We start from the raw sequence: 8,866 nt of genomic DNA on the forward strand, positions 1-8,866 counted from the left end.
ACAAATGGGAAAAAAATAAAGAACAATTTGAAATACCATATATACATGTTTAAACAGTTTACCAACAGATTATGAACGGGTCAAGGTTGAGCGAACGTGAATTTCTACCTATTACACTAAAAAGGTGACAATCAATTTTTTGAGGCACGTGTCGAATACACATTAGATAACTTTCTAATTAAAAAAGGTATAATTGTAAAATTTAAAATAATGAATTTTTACAAAGTCTATTTTTATATGCCATGTCCTTTGTAACAGTTGTATCATTCCATCAGGTCCTTAGTGCACATTTTTGTTCTTAGTGCACTAAGGATGTCCTTTGCGGTATTACTACGGACCCCATATATTTAAAGCTGTTCAAAATACTGTACATTATAGGTACGTGTATCAGATTAAACAATAATTGTCATATATATAAAAAGAATAAGTAATCTGGTATGAAATATGTCCACTGGAACGACCGTGCAAGTGCTATATATATATTATAGCCAGTCAAGGTCGTTAAAAACTTCCATTTGTTGTTGTCCACTGAAAATAAGCTCTTGAATACACGAATCCCCGTTTTATTAATGCCAAATTTATTTGTTAGTATTTCTTATTCTTTTTCTTATGATTTTATCATATTTTTTGTGTGAAATTTTCTGTGTGGTTGAACATGAAATTGCCTCCGATGCTACAAAGAAAATTTGTTTAATGTCAAATGTTGCAATATATGCTAAGTATTACACGTGGACAGGATGTTCCCCAAAAAATAAGTTATACACACCCCGAGGGTACACGCTAGTGTCATATGGAAAATTACTGGGTCACCTGTAAGATGGTAATCAGCCATGCAACTAATCAGGTTACTTAACTGACCATGTCACTTCAATTTAAAGTTTATCGGTAGATCAAAATGATAAATTCGTTTTAATTAAACATTTCAGATCTAAAGGATTTATCATTATAATGAAGTGAAATAATTAAACCATATCGTATTATTTTCAAAAGATTATTTATTTTCATATTTTTTTTTTTATCTATGCCGGGAAAGAATTGAAAACTGTATTTATAATTTTTAAATTTATTTTATAAAAAATCCGTGTAGGTCTCATGAAATGGAACCCACGCATTCCTACTTAAGATTTATAAAGGAGTAGGTTCAGTAAGACCCCTTTTCGGCCCCAAAATATAGCAGTTTTACTAAATTGTATAGTACTAGAACCGAACACCTGTTTTGGGATATATATACATATAGTTAATTTACCGTAAATAACTGCGAGAAAATGAATAATACACAAGTTGATAATTGTCTCTTCTCTGCTTATTAACTTGCATGCAATATTTTCTCTGATTTACTTGTGAGATCACCGACACTAATAATAATTACCTAAAAAAATAGGTGCTCCTTACTGGGAAGATCATATCGGATCCTATCAATTTATTGGTTCCATTCCCCCAATTAAATGAGTCTACACGTCTCCTTAGAAAAAATGCCTTGCAATGCGTCTGAACTACTAAGTACTTCCATATAATTTCGAAAACAGATAATAATCTATTTCACTGGATGAGATTGGGCTGACGGATTTTTAAATGGAAATGTATTAATTTTTATTTATAGCACAAGTTTTACAAGGCAAGATTATTCACCCTTTTCGCCCTACAAATCAAATGGTTGCCTCCTTACACCTACACGAGCTAAAACATATACATATGAACATTTGATATCATTTATTTTGTGTGACAACTCTTCACCAATGACCTGAGTGAAAGGTTGACATGGGCAGATCCAGAAATTTCCATTTTTTTAATTATTTTTTTTTGGGGGGGGGGGAGGGCAGAGGGGGATGCTTGCTCCAGTCATGCTTCAGTGATTCCCTATATAATCAACAAAATATTTCACACCAAAAAGGGGGGGGGCGGGGCTTTCTCCTTAATAAGAAATCTCTGTTTTCAGGCATAGGCTATGAAAACGGCTAATGAGTTTTCAGATGCTTTACATTAAAATACATCATGTACATACATGTGACATACACAATTATATATAAATGTAGAATCAAATCTTGATAAATGTATGTAGTTGAAATTGTTAGCTTTAAACATTAAAAAAATGAACTCCCAAAGTTTAAACACAATTAAGAATGACCATGTACATGATGTAGTCTGTAATGTATGCCATTGCCATGAAGCTAGATCATTGTAGGTAAACTGTCATCTATTTCCTTAAATCTTTGTCACCAGTCACCCCAAGTTTGATTTAAATTAGGGAGCTACCATTTGATTTTTATGGGGGGCTAGGATGAAATTTGAAAAAAATAGGCAGAACAGGAGTTTTGACAGTCAGGGGACTTACTGAAATAGGTGATTTTTAAATCACTTATTCGAGTAGCAAAATTGTGGTTTTGTCACAAATTGAAATTTTGTATTTTTTTCCAAATTTTAAACACATCTGGTTTAAATAATATCTTTTAATTAGTAAAATTAAAAAAAAATAAACTTTTTGCTTCTTTTAAGTAGAAAGGTTTCTGCCTTTGATGCTATCATTTAGCTGAAAATTCTATTTTAGTTGAAAAAATGCTATAATAATGGCTTTACATAATGAACTGATACTTTCTTCAAAGATTTTTCCCAGCAGTGGGAGTATTTTTCCTGTGAAGTTCAAGGTTTCATCTTTCAGATTATGTAATAAAATTCTACTGTTGGGATAAAAATCTCACTGTTCGGGGGTGTTGAAATTAGTAGGGATAATTAAAAGAATGATACTTAAAGAAGTGATTTTTGGGAAGGAAATTGAGGTCTGATACTTAAACAAGTGATTTTTATGTCATTATCCTAGATTCAGTACAAGGTCATCACCTGAAATGACCTGGTCATCCTAGACAACACAGATGTTGGTTCTGATAAGTTTAGAAACATAATTAGTCCCTGGATCATTAGTATTCTATATTTAAAGCTACAATAAAATTAAATCACTTCTTCTAGTGATTAATTTGTACTACTTAAATAGGTGATTATTTATTAAAGAAAGACAACTCTAACTTCCAACCTTTATGGAAATAATGTTACTAAAATCAGTGATTTAGAAAATCACTCATTTAAGTAAGTCCCCTGACTGTTTGAGAAAAAAAAGGCAGGATGAGACACTAGCAAAAAAGTCAGGACGACAATTTAGGTAAAAAAAGTCAGGATAAACTAAAAAAAAAAAAAAGGCAGGAACGAACAGAGTGAAAAATAAAAAGGCAGGACAGAGATTACAGCTAAAAAAAAAGGCAGGATAAAATTTTTCATCCTAGCCCCCCCCCCATAAAAATCAAATGGTAGCTCCCTTAGTCAAGTATATATCTACTCTATTAGGTCTCTAGTTTGGATAGTGTATATAACTTGCAAATTAAAATCATACACCTTCCAAATTTCTTTCTTTAAAATATTATGGATGAAATAGCAAGTAAAGAATGAATTAAATTGGATGAAATGTGTCAATTTTTTTGGTAAAGTAGTATGTCTGAAGTTGTCAAACTTAATGATAGACCCTTCAGGGGCGGATCCCGTCATTTTAAAAAGGGGTTTACTAACCCAGGACAAAAAGGGGGGGGGGGGGGGGTAATTACATGTCCCCATTCAAATGCATTGATAGTCCAAAAAAGGGGGGTCTTTGACACATTCCCCATTCCCATTCTTAATTTTATCATGTAGTCGTCGTAGTCCGAAGACACTTGGTTTTCGCATAATTACTTTTAGTATAAGTTAACAGAAATCTATGAAACTCAAACACAGGGTTTGTGACCAGAGTTTTTGTCCAGAGTTTAGAAATTACATGAATTAGGGGCCAAAAGGGGCCAATATTAAACTTTGTTTGATTTTATAGAAAATTGAATTATTGGGGTTCTTTGATATATATATTCCAAATCTAACTGTGTATTAAGCTTCCTAGTTTTTTGGTCCTGTTTAAATTGGTCTATCTTAAGGTTCAAAGGGTCCAAAATTAAACTTATTTTGATTTTAATAATATTTAAATTCTTGGTGTTCTTTAATCATGTTAATATGCTGAATCTGAATATTTACTTAGATTTTTAGTATGGGCCCAAATTTCAAGTTGGTCCAAATTGGGGTCCAATATTTTACTTTGTTTGATTTCCAAAAAATTGAATATATGGGGTTCTTTGATATGCTGAATCTAACCATTCATTTAGATTTTTGATATTTTGGCCCGTTAACAAATTGGTCCACATTGAGATCTAAAGGGTCCAAAATTGAACTTTATTTGATTTCATCAAATAATGAATTATTTGGGTTCTTTGATCATGTTGATATGCTGCATCTAACCATGTATTAAGATTTTGAATATTGGACCATTTTAGAGGTTAATTGTCAATTTAAAATTTTTAAGTACTTGGACCACATTCATTCAATGTCAGAAACCTATGCTGCATCAACTATTGAATCACAATCCAAATTTACAATTCAGAGTTGTATCCATAAAATTGAGAATGGAAATGGGGAATTTGTCAAAGAGACAACAATCCGACCAAATAAAAAAACAACAGCAGAAGGTCACCAACAGGTCTTCAATGTAGCAAGAAATTCCCGCACCCGGAAGCGTCCTTCAGCTGGCCCCTAAACAAATATATACTAGTTCAGTGATAATGAACGCCATACTAATTTCCAAAGTGTACACAAGAAACTAAAATTAAAATAAAACAAGACTTACAAAGGCCAGAGGCTCCTAACTTGGGCCAGGCGCAAAATGCGGCGGGGTTAAACATGTTTGTGAGATCTCCCCCTCCCCCTATACCTCTAACCAATGGAGAAAAGTTTGAATTGAATGTTGTGTCCATACTTGCTCCAACTGTTCAGGGTTTAAAGTGTACGTTTGTATCAAGCTGAGCCATGCATAGCATTCTTATTGGTTATTTATATATTAATTTGAAATTTTGACGAGTGAGACACATACAGATTATACAGTGTAAACAATATTTCAGAGTTTAAGGTAGTCAAGCAAAACAAATCATAGAAGAATAGTTGAATCATGTTTTTGTTATCCAATGAAAAATTAGTACGAACACCAAGAAAAAGTATGGGAATGTTTGTTTTTTAAACTATTGACCAGGGTGAAAGTCTTTGAAAGTCATGACTGACAAAAAGTTTGTGAAATGAAATAGCACAAATATTCCATTCTTATTAAATATTATTGTATATAAAGAAAATACTGATGTTTAATAATAGTTTTTACCCTTTTTATGTTTTATAGGACAAGAAATATAGAAAAATAATGAAAAATATAAACAGTTTCAATAGAAATGAGCGACAAAACAAGATAAACAGAATACAACAAGGCCTAAATGGTAAGACCACTTCTATATACTGTAAATTCAGAAATTATTGCTTGCCTTTATTATTGTGATTTTTCAGGGAATGGACAACTTATTGTGATTACAAAAAAAATCTGCATCAATTATATATCATGTATATACATGATATATATATGTTTCTGTTATCAAAATATGATTTCTTATTTTTGCTATACTCACCCAGTCACATTAATCGCATTACTAAAAACCTCTGGATAATTTCTGAATTACAGTAATAAACATGATAAAAGTAATTGCCTTTGAATGATGACTCTTATAAAAATAAGAAGATGTGGTATGGTAAATGAGTGACTTATCCACCAGAGTTCAAAGAAGTGGATGCAAGAAATTAAAGGCCAATGATGGGCTGGCCTTCAATAATGAGACAACACTTCCTTTATACATGTTATAGGTCAGCCAATAAAGATCCCAACATGAAAAGATTTAAACAATCCAATTTAGTTCAACATGTTCAAAAACAATAACAATTAATAAAAAAATATCATGTCTGTGAGCACTCAACCTCTTACCTGACCATAATATAGGACAGTGGTTCAAATAACACAGCATATGAACATTCTATAACAACTTTTGCAAGTGGCTAAACTTTAAATATCACTGCAAGGCACTAAACAACGAATATTAAATCTTGGACACAAAGCACTGAAATAAGAGAACTCATATAAAGCATGACAAGTAAGAATATCAAATGAAAGTTTCTCAAATGTTAAAGTCATATGAAATGAGTGAGTGATGAAAAATAAAGTTTGTCCAACTTTTGAACCAATGCATGTATACATCATAAACTTAGTCCTCTGTGCACGATTTTATCATTATTTTCACAAGTATATCATATAAATCGTCAATTTTTTTTTCTCTCTGTTTGTTATGATTTAACAAATAATGCTGCTCATTAAATGCCGTGTTTTGAAGCTGAGTTTAACCGATTGCCACCTTATAGTAAACAAATCACAAAAAGCATGGGTATTGAGCACGTGTTTAACATGTATAATCAGCTATTTGTTTATTTCAATGACAGATCCTTGCATATTGTGGTCACCAGATTTTTACGAGGAGGGTTACGCTCGGGTCACTATGTATATGGAAAATATGTATCGGCGAATTGCTTCCTGGAAGCAAGCAATTAAAAATAAGTAAAAAAACATAATTATTATACATATTTTTTTTTAATTTGAGGTTTCTTATGACTTTAATTAAAACATGATAAAATAAGCCTATTTATATTGCTGTTTTTTTCTCCATTTATCATGTTTATAACTTTTTATTTTTATTTTGTGTATTTATAGGTCAGATATCTTGGTTTTTATGATCATCGTCAGGTCCTGCAAGTCTATACTGAAGAGGAAACTTATTTGTTAATACTTTTCTACATAATGTGCTAATTGGATTAATTAATGTGTGTTTTTCTGGAAAAAGAAATAGAAAAAATTCTACAAAATTGCTATAAACAAAATGGAGTACTATCAAAGATGCACAAGGACACAATGGTGTAAAATGTAACAACCTACATATTCACTGATGGATTATGGAGAAATTAAGAAAAAAAATAGTGTCTTTGTCATGTTTGTTGTCGAAATAAACACATGCGTTATCCATTTATGTACATAATATTATGTACATGGCTCTCCATCATATCAAATATACAGAGAAGATGTTTGAAGAACAAGTTGCCAAAATTTATTCAACCAATTGAAGGAAGATGTCTTGTGAATGGAATTATTTATGCACTGAACTGTTATGTAGGGGGTAGAATAATTATACACAACAGCTGAAACAGAAGACAAGTTAATTTGACATGAAAAGTGTTTATTTTATATAATCTTTTGTATCAACATGATCAATAATTCAGTCTAGGAGAAAATATATTTATACTGTTTGTCAATGTTTGTACTGTTATGAAATTTTTATAGAGGAAAAACATTTCCTTAAGGGAAATTTGATGTTCAGAAATTTCCTTAGAGGAAATTTGAAGAACAATGATTTCCTTAGAGGAAATTTCCTCAAAGGAAAATTTGAAGCGGCAAATTTCCTCAAAAGAAAAAGAATTTCCTCAAAGGAAATAATTATGCAGCAAATTCCCTAAGGGAAATCTTTTTCCCTTGAGGAAAACTCTTTTTCCTCTGAGGAAATTGTTGAAAAAAGGGGCATTACTTTTTCAACAGTGGTGCTAGAGCCAAACATTTTTAGGACAAATATCAGAGAACCTTAGATATATTATTGCTGTATGTTTATGCTTATGAAATTAGATATATTATTGCTGCATGTTTATACTTTTGACCTTAGATACATTATTGCTGTATGTTGATTGTCACTTGCTTATGACCTTAGATATATTATTGCTGCATGTTTTTTTTTAAATGCTTATGACCTTAGATACATTATTGCTGTATGTTGATTGTCACTTGCTTATGACCTTAGATATATTATTGCTGCATGTTTATGCTTATGACCTTAGATATACTATTGCTGTATGTTGATTGTCTTTTGCTTATGACCTTAGATATACAATGTATTATATTGCTGCATGTTTATGCTTATGACCTTAGATATATTATTGCTGTATGTTTTATTGTCACTTGCTTATGACCTTAGATATGTTATTCATGTTATTTGTGCAGGTTTATTGACACTTGCTTGAGTTATTTTATTGCTGTTTGTTTAATTTTCTGTTTTTGTTTTACACATTTTACTTGATGGTGTTATCTCAGTGAAAGATGAAATATTAAAACACAAGTGCCTTATTTGTTTTGTCTTTTTGAAAATGATATTCTCAAATGTATATAACTTAAATTAAGAAGTGTTGAAATTAAGTAAGGATATGGTATGTGATTGCCAATGAGACAACTAAAAACCAGAGATAAAGGTATTTTCAGCCAGTGACTGAACAGCCGTCAACAATGAGCAAGACCTATCTACATTTAAATGTCTGCATGAAAAAAACACAAAAACATTCAAATGGATAAACATAAGACACTGTGTGCAATGGTGTGAAAGCTATATATGCAAAACTATATACTGAAAATTCAGAAATTATTGCTAGCAATTGTAAGTGCGATTTTTCTCAATTTCATCATTTTTTTGTGTGCAAAATTTAGAATAATCCTGTTTAGTTCATAAAAAATTTCAATATGCAAGTGTATATTATTGTGATTATAACCCTGTCACTATTTTCACAATAATAAAAACAGCAATAATTTCTGAATTTATAGTAGTTAAATTTTTGACACGTAGTGATTTACTTTCAATTAAGCATGCCAAGACAAAAATCGTAGAACACACAATTATATATTTCTACAATTAAGATTCAAAGAAATACTTGTACCCATAATAACTTAGTCCGTTTTGTGAAATTGCTTCACTCATGCAATTAGAGGATTTTTTTTATGTTTTCTTTTTAGTTATATCACTTCCCATGTGAACAATTATTGTTCCCATGGGAAAACATATTGTTCCCAAGGGAAAAATTATTGTTCCCAAGGGAAAAATTATTGTTCCCATGGGAAAAATTATTGTTCCCA

At 31.1% G+C, this 8,866-nt stretch overlaps 1 long non-coding RNA gene across 1 annotated transcript; it reads left to right on the forward strand.

The window, feature by feature from the left end:
- Positions 1-434: 434 nt before the first annotated feature.
- Positions 435-7,230, forward strand: LOC143074343 (uncharacterized). Its single transcript, XR_012977812.1, has 3 exons — positions 435-1,580; positions 5,228-5,321; positions 6,635-7,230. It is a non-coding gene; the product is annotated as an uncharacterized LOC143074343 (long non-coding RNA).
- Positions 7,231-8,866: the final 1,636 nt, after the last annotated feature.

The sequence above is a fragment of the Mytilus galloprovincialis genome, chromosome 1 (assembly GCF_965363235.1).
Source record: "Mytilus galloprovincialis chromosome 1, xbMytGall1.hap1.1, whole genome shotgun sequence".
NCBI classification, from domain to species: Eukaryota; Metazoa; Mollusca; class Bivalvia; order Mytilida; family Mytilidae; genus Mytilus; species Mytilus galloprovincialis.